Below are 16,378 nucleotides of genomic sequence, written 5' to 3' on the forward strand. Positions count from 1 at the left end.
TGTCCTACATCCATCTCTTCTGTGGATTCATCTGAATGTATACAAGTGAGATGATCTTCTATGAGAGGGTTTCCATCAAGTACAACACATGCATCATAATGCCAACAATCTCCCCCTTTGGACTTGATGGCAACAACACCAAATCACTCTCCCCCTTTGACATCAAGGGCAAAGGGTTATGCTCCCCCTAAGAACATGCTCCCCTTGACTATAAACCAGATCTGCTGAAGTCTCTGATTGAGCTCCCCCTTTGTATATGCCATGGTGCACCAATCTGATCATGCTCTTTCTGAGAACAAGCTGAAATGTCTGTTCTTGCTATATAGTGTTGTTCATGCTCAAGCTCCCCCTAACAGTAAGCAAGGTCTGCAAAAAGATGTTCTACAAGAAGAACATGACTCTATACATCATAAATGACCTTCCTATCACCAAAAGACTCAATACATATATCCATCACCCAACCAAGTGAGGATCATCCACCCAACCAAGTGGGGATACATCAAAAATATTACATCTTCATCCCAGGCATAGTGGGGAAACCAACATAGGTTGTTACATGACCTGAAGTGATGACTACAATAGATAGAGACATAATATTACATCATGAGTCGTGATATGACATTCATAACAGAGACCAATCACCTAAGATAAACATCAGCAGCAAAACTGTATGATTTGCTCCATAGTATCTGTCAACAACAACTAGATCAGCAATTTGCATTAGTGCATGAATCATCAAGGTATGTCCGCATCAACAAAATTTCACATTCTATGTGAGAAACACCATAGCCATCATGATCATCATTTGGGAATATCTGCATCAATCAACATATGTACGAAACAACCTATCATCATATAGGTAAGAGCTCATCATCATCATGTCTTCAACAATGCAACTTTGAATAATCATCCCTGTATCCAGCCAACAATCCTCATCCATTTTTGCCAAGAATGAAAGGAATCATGCATCATAACTGTAATATATGATCTTTATGCATATGTCAACAGCAGCATATGAGTGACTCATCATCAAGAAGATGTGAATTTAAGCTAAGTGCATCTCCTTTATCCTCATGAAAGTTACCATGTAAGCACCATTAGAGAATCAACCACAAATCTGATCCAAGAACCATGTGAACAACTCATAGCAAGATGAATCATTTATCTATGTAAGCATCATTACCAAGGACTATTACCCATAATGCCAACAATGCATTAAAAACATATGCTCCCCCTAAACTGGTGCCATCTGTCAGATCTTATCAACAAGAAAAGTCAGCCAATAAATGCCTCAAGACAGATACGCAGTTTCTCATTATACGACCTGTGTGGCTCCGCACTTCGTCTTTCGCTCCTCTGCATATCCCCGCACCTGACCTTCTATGGTTCTGCGTATTTACGTAGATAGCCTTCTACTACAGTGCGTACCCACGCACCTGTGCCATCAGTTGTGTCGCGTACCTCACGCATCCTTTGCTTCTATCGCGCCGCGTGCTTCTATGTACCTCCGCAGGTTATCCTTCTATCACGTCGCGTACCTTCTATCTTGCTACGTACCTCTTCTTCTGTCTCACCGCGTCCGTCCGCATGTGCTCTTTTGTTACGCCGCGTACTTATACTGTACCTTCGCAGCTCAACCTCCTATGTCGCCGCGTACCTATGCACCAGGACCATTGCTGCGCTGCGTACCCTCACACTTTCACTATGTATCACCTGCGTACCTCTGATTAGAACCCAATTAAATAGTCCTCCTCTGTGCTACTGACAGTCAGATTCCCAGATCTAATCTTGTGCCCGAGAGATCATACTTCATAGATTCACTTCCAACTTTACTTTCCCTACTGCCTTTCTTCAAACAATCATATACGCGATTGTGCAGTATCCAACTCGCGTATATACGCGACTTCCCTTTATGGAGTTTGCATATGAGATTCAGGACACTGAAGTTTTGTACTTTCAGCTCCCTCTGATTCTGGCATGTCTGTACGTTGTGCTGTACCGCCTTTTTCTGACTGTACTTCCTTTTTCCTCCATATCTTCAAGCGTGATGATGCTTTCTTCTTTTGGTGTGATGTCTGTGCTTTGTTCCTGCATTCCTTTGCTATATGTCCAAGCTTGTTACATGCATAACATCTTACATGTTTCATATTCCTTTTGTAGCAATCAGCAGCTTTGTGACCATACATATTGCAAGCAAAGCAATATCCATTAAAGTATCTTGAATGAGATGATCTTTCTGCATAATAGTCTTGAACCCTTCTTCTTCTACATCTAGCTGCAACATGTCCAAGATTATGACATACATAACATTCAACATTATTCATAGGAGGAGTAAAGGATTTTCTTTGAGGAATCTCTTTCCTTGGTTGAGATTGATCTTTCATTTCTTCGTTGATCACTTTAGATTTCTCTTTAGAATTCCTTGCCTCACCTTGTGAACTAGATTCACCTTCAACAGATTCATGGAAACCAAGACCAGTCTTTATAGCAGGAGACCTTTGACTACTAAGAATATCATCCAAGACTTTAGAACTATCTTGAAATCGTAAAAGCTTATCCTTTTCTTCTAATTTACCTTTCAAACTATTTACCTCAACCTGAAGTTGTTCTTCCTTTTCAAAAGATTGCTTTTTCAAATCTTATTCACCTTTCCTTCCCTCCTCCATTTGTTCCCTTAGTTTGAGAATCTCCTTTTCTTGTTCTTCATTCAGATCCTGCTGCGTTTGACGAATTCTGAATGCACATTCCAGCTGAGATTTTAAGCTGATGACTTCATTGTCTTGTTTTTCAATTGCTTGATGTAGATCTTCATTCTGCTTCTTTGATTCTTCAAGATCTCCTTTTAGTGAGAGGATTGTAGCTTCAAGATTTTCATAGTAGCTGGATCTATCTTTGAGTTTCTTGATGGTTGTGCTTCTTTCGTTGACTTCTTTTCTTAATGATGTCACTTCATGCTGCAATTTTTGACATTGGTCTTCCTTGTCCTTGAGTAGTTTTCTTACCTTGTTTCCTTCTTCTAGTTGGGCCTTTAGTTTGGTAGCTTCTTCTTTGAAGTCACATTCCCTTTTGTTCAATAGATCTTGTTGATCTCTAATTTTGTCTGTCAGCCTTTTAAATTCTGCCTCTATTTGATATCTTTCTTGTTCACCCATAAGAGCAAATTCAGTAGTTTCGCTATCACTTTCATCTCTTCCAAAAGGAAAGATAGCTAGAACATCAGAGGATAATATATATTCATACCTGATAATGATTCTCAATCTGATTCTCAATCTGAAGAGCTTCTTATACCTAATCCCCAATCGATTCTCCCATTGTCATAGTTCTTCTGAGATGACTTCTTCTTCTTAGGTGCTTTCTTCTTAAGCTTCTTTCCCATAGTTCCACGGATCTCCTTCAAGTGATCAAGCTTCTACCAAAGAACCTGCTCTGATACCAATTGTTGGAAATAATACTGAGAGGGGGGGGGGGTGAATCAGTATTATCACATTAATAAAACTTTTTCATTTCCATAATCAGATTCATATATGCTACTTCCACAACTTCTTATGATTAAGTTAATTGATCTTCAATGAGTGCATTAGAACATTATCAACCATATTATCAGTTAACAGATGCAGTAACATAGAATAGATCATCACACATAAGGCACACACATGAACACCATGATATAAGGTGGAAACCCAATGCGAGAGAAAACCACCTGCTGCAAGTCATCTCAATCTTCTTCTTAATAAGAAAATCCTTTTACAATATTTGTACTGGTGCAATATTATACCAGTACGGGAGTTACAACCCCCTTTGCTCTTGTACTAGCAGATCCATTTACTAGTACGCAGGCTGCTACCTGCAACAATGCTCCAAAGATTTCCTTTAGCTCTTGTACTAGCTTAGATACTAGTACATAGGTGCTGACCTACAATATTCTCTCCTCTAGGTACCACGTTTCATCAATTTTCAGACTGGATACACTGAAGCACAACACATAATCTGAAGGGCCACATCTAATTTTCATACTGGGCCCAACAACATTGAAGCTCATAATCAAACAACCTTCTGAATTACCCAAGAAATAGATCAATACATATACAAGTGAGTCATCAATCAGATCTAGTCCATCAGATCACATAAATGAGTCAATAAGAACATGATCCATTCGTCCATCAATGTACAAACATTTAATCAATCACTGTTGTTATCAGAACTTAATACGAGAAACCAGACATCACTTCAAAACCCAGAACACAACAATAAACAGGGGCAGCTAAATAGATTTCATGAGAAGTACGCAGCTTCACCCATATAACACCTGCGTAGAAGTACGCACTGTTTCCAACTGCGTTCCTGCGTACCCACGCACTGTGCCTCACAGACTTCCTGCGTACCTGCGCTCTGTGTCCAATGAACTGCCTGCGCACCTCCACATCTGCAGCGCTTCTGGGCCTGCGTATCTGCGCACCTGCAACACTTCTGCGCCTGCGTATCTCCGCAATTTCCTTTCACTGTACTTGCGTACCTGCGGGTATAGATAATTTCAAGACTTCAAGAATAACCCAGACTATCAGATCTATAGATCTAAACATGCGCCGAGGAGATATCAACCCATTAGTAGATCCGACTTGTAATTCTCATGTTTCTTCTTGATATTGATTCAACTCTCTCTCACAAACCGATTACAAGAATTTCAGATCTAGCTTCTCTTAAGATCTTCTAATTTCACAAGTGTCTAGCCAAATGATCTCCTTTGCTTTATATAGGCAAGCTCTTCCTAAAATCATGGATCAATAGGGGCTCAATAATAATAATATAAAACAATACCACGGGCCAAAACCATAGAATCAAGAACGGCGGGCTAAATACCACGGGCCAAACATAAGAAACCCCACGTGAGCGCGCTTCTCTGCCTTGAAGTGAGTGAACTGGGGGTACGCACCTCATGAACGGGTGACCTGCGTGTATGTACGCAGTTTATCTAAGACATGCCTGCGTGTACGCATCTTTTGTACGGTGTACCTACGTACCCCTTATTTTCTTCAATATTTGAGAGCTGATCATCAATCTCTGCTATTGACCTGTTGTACAGTGATCTATCACCTGTATGGGTTGCCATCAAGGACAATACTTTAGCCATAATGCCAACAACATAGCCTTGTAGTTTTTCAACTAAAATATGTCAAGCACATAAAAAATGCATTGCCAATTGATAAACATATTTATACCTAGAAATTATGCAAATCAAGAAGAAAACACACCATAGACATCAATATAATATTCAAAAAAACTGGGGATGGCAAGAGAAGGAGAGATGTTAATTAATCCTGATGGAATAACCGAAGTAAAATTCTCATGGGGCCTAGCAAGGAAAGCTAACAACCAAGCTGAGATGTATGGACTATTGCAAGGATTTTCATTTCCAAAGATAGAGGTGTGGAAGTGTTGATATTGCAATGAACTCCCTCCAAAATTTTGTTCACACTTAAATTTTGGAGCCTACTAAGGATCTTACGATCTCTCACTCTATGGTTACTCAATGGTCATTTGATGTTTTGAAAAGCATTTAAGTCTTCTTCCTATTTTTAAAATGTCAAGACATGTGCACTCACATGTAAAGGCTTCGATGAGTTCATGAGAACACTTCCTTTATGCAAGCTTGAAAAGGCATAGAATCATCCATCAAGACAGTGCTTGTGCCATGCTCAACTCATGATGACAGTTAGTGTTCACTTTTGTTAACAGTCTCCATCACTTTGGTTTTGTTTGTACTTTTATTATGGAGAATTTTCTTAACTATCTCTTTTACACAATGTTGCTTTCATAAGTGTCACTTTTACGTTTTTGGTTGTCACTTTTTCTCACTTTCAATTCAATAAGTGTCATTTTCATGTTATATTTTCTTTGGCATGTGTCTCTTTCAAGGTCTTTCTCATTTTGCAAGTGCTACACATTTTCGTATCACCAAAGTTAGTTATTGCACACTCTTATACATTAAATATTCTTACATATCATTAGAATTTTTTCTAGACACATTCCTATAGCTCAACGCACCTTTTGATCATAGTCGTTATTCATGTTGTAACTTATGTTATAAGTGTTGTTATGTGTCGTTTCAATTGTTGCACTTAGAAATAAGTGTCGCTTTGTTGTCGTTTAAAGGTGTGATTTTTATGCATGAGTCGTGTGTATCCTTTTGGCTTGTATTAATGATTTTATGTGTGTGATCCATGTTTGAGTAGTGTTCGGATGCATCTCTCTCTTTTACTCTGATGATCTTACAGTTAGCCATTTTGGGGCCCTTCTTGGTCCTTCTACTCAGTGAAAATTGTAAAGGCATTAACCCTCTTACTAGGTGATGAGTGAAACTTATTCATGAGCCTCATTGATGTATCTTTTCATCCCATACTTGTGCACTAAGTCTTTTCTAAGGCTTCCTCCCTCTCACAGTGCATTAGTACTTCCTAGGATGAGTGACCTAGCCTTTTACTACCCCCGCAGTGAAAAGTGCATTCCAAATGAACAAGAAGCCACTTTTGGAGAAAATTGTGCCCTCCCAAAACTAAGCACACTTTCGAAAAATGAAGAGCACTTTGAAAAAACAAAGTGCACTTAAGAATAATGAAGTTCACTCCAGACCAACGAAGCGCACCCTAGAAAAATGAAGCACACTTTGGAAGAAAGAGGCCTTCTCTCCCTTTAAGTGTATGGCATAGTCATGAAGCACAAAGACTTAGGGAGAATGGAGCACTCATGAATAATGAAGCCTTCATCCTTCTCTTTGAGCGCGTGGCACACTCACAAAGCACAAAGCCTTCATGCTTCCCTTTGAGTGCATGGCGTGCTCACAAAGCACGAAGCCTTACGGTGCATGGCACACTCACAAAGCACAATGCCTTCATCCTTCCTTCTTCCCTTTGATAACATGGTGCAATCATGATGCCTAAAACCTTAATTTGAGTGCACTCCTTTGACTCTAAGAACTTTTCCCTCCTTGTTCCTTTTGAGTGCATGAGCACACTGGGAAGGCTTGAAGTCTAACCCCTTCATCCCTTCGATGTGTGCCCTTGCAGCCTCCTTGGCCTCCTTGAGTGCATGAGCGCATATCGAACCCATGAACGATTCTCCTTCATGCTTTAGAACTCCACCTTATGCCTTTAAGTTCTCTCTCTCTCTCTTGCTTGAGCGCATAAGTGCACCTCGAAGGAATATTGTGAGTCTTGACCTTTCATTGCCTTCAACACAGTAAAAATGAATAGTTGAGTCGTCCCAATGTATATTTTCCTATAGATTCACACCTCATGTAATGTACTAAAACACAAGACAAGAATCTACTCTACTCTTTAAACAATGGAAACCAATAGATCGATGAAAAAAATAATCGACAAGAGGAAGATAATAAAAGAAACATAACACAATTGTTTCTCTGGGGAAATCCACTGCTCAAAACCCCAACTATCTATTGCATTAATCATAAATCTGAGTGATAATACAAATATTGTTCTCACAAGAACAATTCCTTCACAAGTATGATCAACTCTCTGCCTCACAAGCCCGCACTCACCGACACTTAGCCATTTTTTGTTGCCTACTGAGCCCCTATTTCCTTGCACAATTCCTGAGGGAATAGCCTGTATTTAATTGGGAAATCCTTATTTAATAACTACTCAATCTGAATCTAGGTCCTCTTGTGATTACATGCATGATCTGTTCAACTCAGATAATTCTAAAACTAATAGTACATTGTCCCTGCACTCTAGTCTCAATGGGGTCTTTCTCTGAACTGACATGCATGAGTTTCTTATGAGGGAATATTCAATTAGTTGGAGTAGCACTGAGGATGCACCAGTGCACCAACTCACTACTAGACCTCTACTAGTTCCACAAACAATTAGAAATAGTTTAATTGTCTATAACTTAGTCAAATTGAGTTATCTAATTACAACTCAAATAAACTCATCCTGGACCCCTAAAATTTAGGGAGAACATATATATGACTACATAAATAATTCCAACTCGAAATTCCTAAGCTAATTAAGTTAATTAAACTTAATTAACTATTTATAAGTTAAGCAAAGACTTTCAGGACTCCCTACATTGGTGAGACTGGTCACTCGATTAATCAAAGGATTCGTGAGCATGCCGATGACATCAAGCATGGCAAGACCCGCTCCTTTGCTTTGGCAGAGCATGAAGATAAATCTAAGCATCACATCTACATTAAGGAGACCCAAGTCGTTGCTAGGGTTAGTCATGTCCATCATCGTAAATTGAGGGAGGCCCTAGAAATTGAAAAAAGACCCAATAATTTGAATAGAGATGATGGTTGGAATATTAGTAGAAGTTGGGTCCCTACGCTGTCCTCCTGGTTTTTTAGGCTTCTTTTTGGGATTTATTTTGTTTGTTTATTTATCTATGTAGGTATTGACATCCTTTTTATAGTATTTGTTGTTAATTTATTCTTCATTAGAGTTTATTTTCTTGATCCTTCGTGCCTTTTAGGTATTTTATCATCCTATTCGTTCCTAACTCCTTTTAGTATTTTTGTTATTTGTTTAATGAGCCTCAGCCCCATATTTTTTTGTTGACCCTGTTTTATTTATTGATTACTTTTCTTTGAATATCTATATATATATATATATATATATATATATATATATATATATATATATATATATATATATATATATATATATATATACAACTAATCTATCTAAATACAACCCAAATAAACTCATCCTGGACCCATAAAATTTAGGGATTACATATCTATGACTACATAAATAATTCCAACTCGAAATTCCTAAGCTAATTAAGTTAATTAAACTTAATTAACTATTTATAAGTTAAGAAAAGTCTTTCGGGACTCCCTACATTGGTGAGACTGGTTGCTCGAATAATCAAAGGATTCATGGGCATGTCGCTGACATCAAGCATTGTAGGACCCGCTCCTTTGCTTTGGCAGAGCATGCAGATAAATCTAAGCATCACATCTGCATTGAAGAGACCCAAGTCATTGCTAGCGTTAGTCATGTCCATCATCGTAAATTGAGGGAGGCCCTAGAAATTGAATAAAGACCCAATAATTTGAATAGAGATGATGGTTGGAATATTAGTAGAAGTTGGGTCCCTGTCCTATCCTCCTAGTTTTTTAGGCTTCTTTTTGGGATTTATTTTGTTTGTTTGTTTATCTATGTAGGTATTGATGTCCTTTTTATAGTGTTTGTTGTTAATTTATTCTTCATTAGAGTTTATTTTCTTGATCCTTCGTGCTTTTTATGTATTTTATCATCCTATTCATTCTTAACTCCTTGTAGTATTTTTGTTATGTGTTTAATAAGCCTCAGCCCCATTTTTTTTGTTGACCCTGTTTTATTTATTGATTGGTTTTCTTTGTATATATATATATTTATTTATTTATTTATTTATTTTTACTTGTGTATATATTTGTTTTATTTTATTTATTTTTCCATTAATTATTTTATTTATTAAATGATCTCATCTCGATTAGGGTCTTGACTCCTTTTTATAATTTTTGACTTCCCTCCTTGTTTAGAGTTTGACTCTTTTTTTTAATTATTTAAAATATTATTTTTCAAAAACTAGTAATATTTGGTTTTAATAAATTAATTTAAATATTATTTTTCAAAAACTAGCCATTTAATATAGTCATTTTATCTATGTAGGTATTGATGTCCTTTTTATAGTATTTGTTGTTAATTTATTCTTCATTAGAGTTTATTTTCTTGATCCTTCGTGCTTTTTATGTATTTTATCATCCTATTCATTCTTAACTCCTTTTAGTATTTTTGTTATGTGTTTAATAAGCCTCAGCCCCATATTTTTTTGTTGACCCTGTTTTATTTATTGATTGGTTTTCTTTGTATATATATATATATTTATTTATTTATTTATTTATTTATTTTTACTTGTGTATATATTTGTTTTATTTTATTTATTTTTCCATTAATTATTTTATTTATTAAATGATCTCATCTCGATTAGGGTCTTGACTCCTTTTTATAATTTTTGACTTCCCTCCTTGTTTAGAGTTTGACTCTCTTTTTTTTAATTATTTAAAATATTATTTTTCAAAAACTAGTAATATTTGGTTTTAATAAATTAATTTAAATATTATTTTTCAAAAACTAGCCATTTAATATAGTCATTACTTATTAGTATTTTTTAATAAATTAATGTACTAATATCATTATTTAAATATTATTTTTCAAAAACAAGTTGTTTAATATACATGTTACCTATTAATATTTTTAATAAATTAATAAACTAATACCATTATTTAAATATTATTTTTCAAAAGCTAGTCGTTTAATATAGTCGTTACTTAATAATATTTTCTTTTAATATATTAATAAATTGATATCATAATTTAAATATTATTGTTCAAATATAGTAGTTACTTGAAATTATGTCTCTACATTGCTCTATATTTAAGTTTTTTCCATGGTCTGCCTCTTCATCTGGTCCCGATGATGAACTGCACTTGTTGGTTCGAAATGTGTCAGCTAAAAATTTCTCTTATGTGATTTCCACCGAAAAACTTTGCTTAATTCATTATGGATCACAGAAGCCTGAATACAAAAATATTTATAAGTTTTTATGAGAATATAATTTTATTTTAATTCACAATTTAATTCAAGGACAAATTAAACTAGAATTTCTTATTGCAATTTCTCAACACCCCCTCTCAACAAGAAAGGGATTATCAACTACCCTGATCTTGTCTCTATGAAAATCGAATTTACATCTTGACAATGTCTTTGTCAAAATGTGAGAATCTTTCTCCTCCATGGGAATGTACTCCAACAACACAATCTACCTCGATACGCAATCTCTAAGATGATGATATCGGATATCAATATGATTGGACCGATCATGAAAAACTAGATTTTCAGAGAGTTTGACACAACTCTGATTATCACAGTAAATCACAGTTGGATCCATCTACTGACCAAACAAACCAACCAGAATCTCCCTCATCAAGATGGCGTCATATGTTTCCTCACTTACAACCATGTACTCTGCCTCTGTCGAACTGAGTGCAACCGATCTCTGGTTCCCGTTGTACCAAGAAACTCTTGTTGACCCAATACTGAAGATCCCTCCTGATGTGCTCTTCCTGTTGAATGGACTCCCTTCCCAGTCTATATCGGTGAAGCCTTGAAGCTTCACTTCCTCTTTCCGTTTGTACCACAATCCATACTGAGTAGTGCCCTTGAGGTAACTCAACACATGCTTTGTCGCCTTCCAATATAGCTTGGTAGGCCTAACCATCGCTTGACTAAGCTAGTTAACTGCATAACACATATCTAGTTGTGTGTTCATCAAATACATGAGCGAACCCACAAGTTTCTTGTAAACAGTAGCTTCCACTGCTTCCCCCGAAGTAGCATCCTCTTTCCTCCAATTACCTGCTATAGGAGTCTCCATGGGTTTGTTGCTCTCCATGTAGAATCTCCTAAGTATCTCATTGGCATACTTTCCCTGAAACACAAACAATTCCCCATCACCATATCATACTTCCATGCCCTTAATGCATGAGCCCCATGTCCTTCATCTCAAACTCTCTTGCAATATCTGCTTTGCAAGACTTCATTAGTTGATCATCACCTGTCAAAATCAAATCATCGACATATAACACAATGATCAACAATTTTCCTTCCACCACTATGTGGTACAGGTTCGCATCCATTTCACTCTTGGTGAAACCCAACCCAGTGAAGTAGCTATCAATCCTAGTGTACCAAGCACAAGGTGCTTGCTTTAGCCCATATAATGCTCTCTTGAGCCGACACACATGTGACTCATGGTTGAAGGTCTCAAAACCTTCAGGCTACTCTATGTACACCTCTTTCTCAATAATTCCATTAAGGAAGGTTGTCTTAACATCCCTCTGATGTATCTTCCAACCCATCTGTGCTGATAGTGCCAATATAGATATGATCGATGAGTACCTCAAAACAGGAACATAGGTCTCATCATAGTCAATCCCCTCTACCTGTGAAAATCCATGGTCCACAAACCTAGCCTTATGCTTCTCCACACTACCATTTTTAGCTTGCTTTACCTTGTAAATCCATCGAGAGCTCACCACTGACTTTTCCTCTGGTCTGAGGACCACATCCCAAACACTGTTACGAACTATGGAGTCATAATCCTCCACAATGGCATCAACCCAAACCGATTGTTGCACTGCCTCCTTAAAGGAAGATGGCTCTGTCTCAACACATCCACTCATAAGATCCATGTATCTAGTGTACCTTGTTGAAGGAAGTGTAACTAGGTTCAGTCTTTATAAATGTAAGTTTTACTTTTGTATTTATTCAGGAAAAGAGAAATTATTTTTATGATATTTTTCAATGAGTTTCTTGCTCATTGAATTAGGTCAAGCACATGTTTAAGTGCTTCTAGGAAGTCAAAGAGTCAATGTATTTGTGTAAGACCCTTTGAGGGCATGGTACACTATGTATAAAATAGTATAAAGGTTAAAGGAATAGCTCCAAGTGAAGTCCAAGTCCTCTCCATGAAGAAATGTCATCCAAATGAAGCAAAACGAAGAGAATAGTGAAGATATGATCAAATCGGCTTGAAGACAGAATGTCAGCCTACTATCGGCCTAGAGGAGGGACAATCCTCTATATAGAGAGGTTTTCCACTCCCTCATAAAGGATATTATGCAATCTCTAAAATAAACGAAGGTGAAAGTCAAGAAAGTAAAGGGAAAATGCAAGTCTAATGGTCTCCAAGAAAAATGAAGAAAGGAGGAAGAAGCCCGAAGTGTAGGGGCTTGTTTCTAGGGCTAGAAAAACTCACACGTGCGAGAGGAAGGAGGAGAGATTGCAGGAATAACAAAATTAACATTTAAACACAATATTCATTGTTGTTTTGGTTAGATATTAGGCCTACAAGGCCTCCCAAGTCGAGTGAAGAATTCTCTCTCTCTAGCGAAGGTGAAAGGACCCTAATTCACTAAGGGTGCCCTCCACACGTGAGAAAACTAGGGCAGCAAAACAACAATACAGTCATACGCCAATATCTCAAGAAGGATCTCATTTGGTCAACAAAATAAGAAGTCTATTTGAGAAAAGGATAGAAGAGGAACGTCTCATCTAGAAGGCTCACTCAAGGAAGGTCTATCTCTAGACAAGAAACAAAGAAGGAGGATGAAGTGCTGGGGAGCAAAGTGTTGGAAGGAGGAACTCTATGTGTTGGGGAAAAAGTGCAAAAAAGAGTTGAGGACTTGACTTGTGCTTGGAGGACATCCTAGTCAAAGGTCTAGGGTTTGGCAATGATCAATAAGAATCTTCAATAAGAGAAACTTATCAAAAGGGTTTCCTCTCTAAGAGAGAGGTTTTCGCCCTAGCGGAGAGCCAACATTTGTGTTCTTGTCTTTATGTTTTTGGTAGTAGTTTGATGAAACACGCACACTAATAAGAAGAAGAATATCAAGCTAAGATAATGGTAAAAGTGCTTCACAAATTATTATCAAGCAGTGAATAATCCTAACAAACACTAGTGCCTTTAATTCTTCAACATACCTCTTAGGTGACCTCCTCTTCCTATGTTGAGATGTGGGTGCTCCCACATTCTCCTGTGCATCATATGATAACCTTTCATCCTCTCTAGTTCACTTTCTCCCATCTCTGGAGGACTCTGCCTAAGTGGATGTCTCCATTCCCACATCCTCTGCATGTGGCTACTCCACATCAATTTGAGGCTCCTCAACCTTAGGAGCTAAAATCTCCTCAACTACATGTAGCTCAAGCTCCCTCTCAAGGTAAACTCGCATTGCCTTCTCCTCATCAAACATGACATCCTTGCAAACCACTTTCATCCTGCTTGTCAGAAAGTAAACCCAATACTTGTGAGGTGTATCAGTGTACCCCACAATTATACCCAACTTTGTTTTCAGCTCAAGCTTTTTCCATGCATCTTTGGTCACATGAAATATACTAATGACCCAAAAATCCTGAAGTGACCAACATCTAGCCTCTTGCCAGAATAAGCCTCCTCTAGTGTCTTCATCCCAAGAATCTAATGTGGGTTACGGTTTTGCAAATAAACTGTTGTGTTGCATGCCTCAGCCCACAAGTGTAGTGGTAGGCCTTGATCATGCAACGTCGCCCATTTATTTCTTCCTCTTGGCTACCCCATTCTGTTGTGGGTTATGGGGTGTTGTCAACTCCCATTTAATCCCTTTTTTTCCACAGAAATTCTTAAACTCATTTGAGACATACTCATCATCGTTATCGCTCCTCAGAGCTTTAACCTTCTTTCCATTCTCTTTCTCAACCAATGCTTTAAATTCACAAAACTTTGTGAAATTTTGATCCTTCTTCTACATGAAAAATATCCAGCATTTACGAGAAAAGTCATCAAAAAATATAACATAATACCTGTGTTTGGTCATGGATGTTGCCAAACATGGTCCACACACATATGAATGGACTCGCTCTAGAATCGCCTCTGCTCGACTGTCTCTGTTGTGAAAGGAAGCCTTGGTGTATTTCCCAAAGTACACCCTTTGCATGTATCTACTTGCTCAAATGTACCTTTGGGAAGACCAATAGGGATCTGCTACATGATTTTCAAATCCTCATGATGCAAGTGACCCAATTGCTTGTGCCACAACTCACCAACATCTTGACTTTGCACCTTCTCTATTTTTTTACTCAAAACATCATAATCCTCTACCTCCAACTTATAGAGATTCTTAACTCGAATCCCTATCTTCTTTACTAGACGCATGGCTATGTGTTGAAGGAACACCTTTCCTTTCAAGAAAATCACATCATAGCCTCTATCCTCAATCATGGCGACTGATACTAAGTTCTTCTTCAACCCGAGAACATACATAACATCTCTCAAGGTGATAGGGGCATCCTGCTCCCTCTGAAAAGTAACAGTGCCCAATCCAATAGCACTATACCTCCCGTCATCACCCATCTTGATATGCATCTGGAGATGTTTCTCCTCCAAGTCACTAAACAACTCCTTGTCACTAGTCATATGGAATGAAGCCCCATTTTCAATTTACCATACACTAGCCATCATCGATGACACCATGCATGCAATGAGAGTAAAGTCAAATTCGAATTGAGATGCCAAAGCCTCACCTGCTGCTCCTCCTGAGGAATTTTTCTTGGACTTCTTGAGCGTAAATTTTGTAGCTAAGTGTCCTATCTCATAATAATGAAAGCACTTAACTTTCAACATGTCTTTCTTCTTACCTCCATGGAAAGAATCTGATTTGGAATGGGAATCCTTCCCTTTCCCCTTCCTTGCCTTACCTGCTAAGGCACAGTTTTCCTCATCATCAGTATTTGATTAGGAACAATATCTAGTGTTCCTTTTGATCTCCTCGTACATCAAATCTAACCACAATCATTCCAATCTAGCAGCTTCCCCCTAAAATTGATAGAATCATGATAACTATGCCAACTCTTAGGGAATCCTAGAAGGGCTAGGCTCACCATATCATCCCCGGCAATGGTTATTCCAACACTTCCAAGCTCATCATGACAGTGAGTGAACTTGGTCAAGTATTTTGGAATGGTCTCGCCTTTCTCCATCTTGATTTTTCGAAGTTTATCTTTCAATGCCAACTTCCTATGGTCACTATTATTCTAGAATAGGTTCATCAATGTTTTCCACATAGCATATGGAATTTCCATCCCATGGAGACTCGAGACAATGTGGTCTCGAACTCCCTCAAGGATTACCCACCTTGACTTCGCCACACACTTCTTCCATTCGGCTAGATTTTGTGCATCCGATGATGTTGTCTTAGGAATGTCTTGCTCAGTTAATTCCTTGAGGCCATTATCCTCTAGCATGGCGTCCATCGTATCCTTCCAAGCTATATAATTTAGGTTGCCTTCCAAGGCATACTTGAGCATCAAACCATAGAAATCCATTTGTCAATCCTGAAGTATGTATTGCAAATTCAAATTTCACCTCAAACCCAAAATTAAAACTTCAAAATCTCCTCTAGTATATTGTCTTCAAATCCGATACCATGTAGATTTTCCGTAGATTCACAGCTCATGTAATGTACTAAAACACAAGACAAGAATCTATTCTACTCTTTAAACAGTGGAAACCAATAGATCGATTAAAATAATAATCAACAAGAGGAAGATAATCAAAGACATATAACACAACTGTTTCTCTAGGGAAATCCACTGCTCAAAACCCTGACTATCTATTGCATCAATCATAAATTTGAGTGATAATACAAAGCTTGTTCTCACAAGAACAATTCCTTCACAAGTATGATCAACTCTCTGCCTCACAAGCCCGCACTGACCAACACTTAGCCAATTTTTGTTGCTTGCTGAGCCCCTTTTTCCTTGCGTAATTCATGAGA

The sequence above is a fragment of the Pinus tabuliformis genome, chromosome 5_1 (assembly GCF_031772625.1).
Source record: "Pinus tabuliformis cultivar Carrire ecotype Pingquan chromosome 5_1, CPIR1, whole genome shotgun sequence".
Lineage (NCBI taxonomy): Eukaryota > Viridiplantae > Streptophyta > Pinopsida > Pinales > Pinaceae > Pinus > Pinus tabuliformis.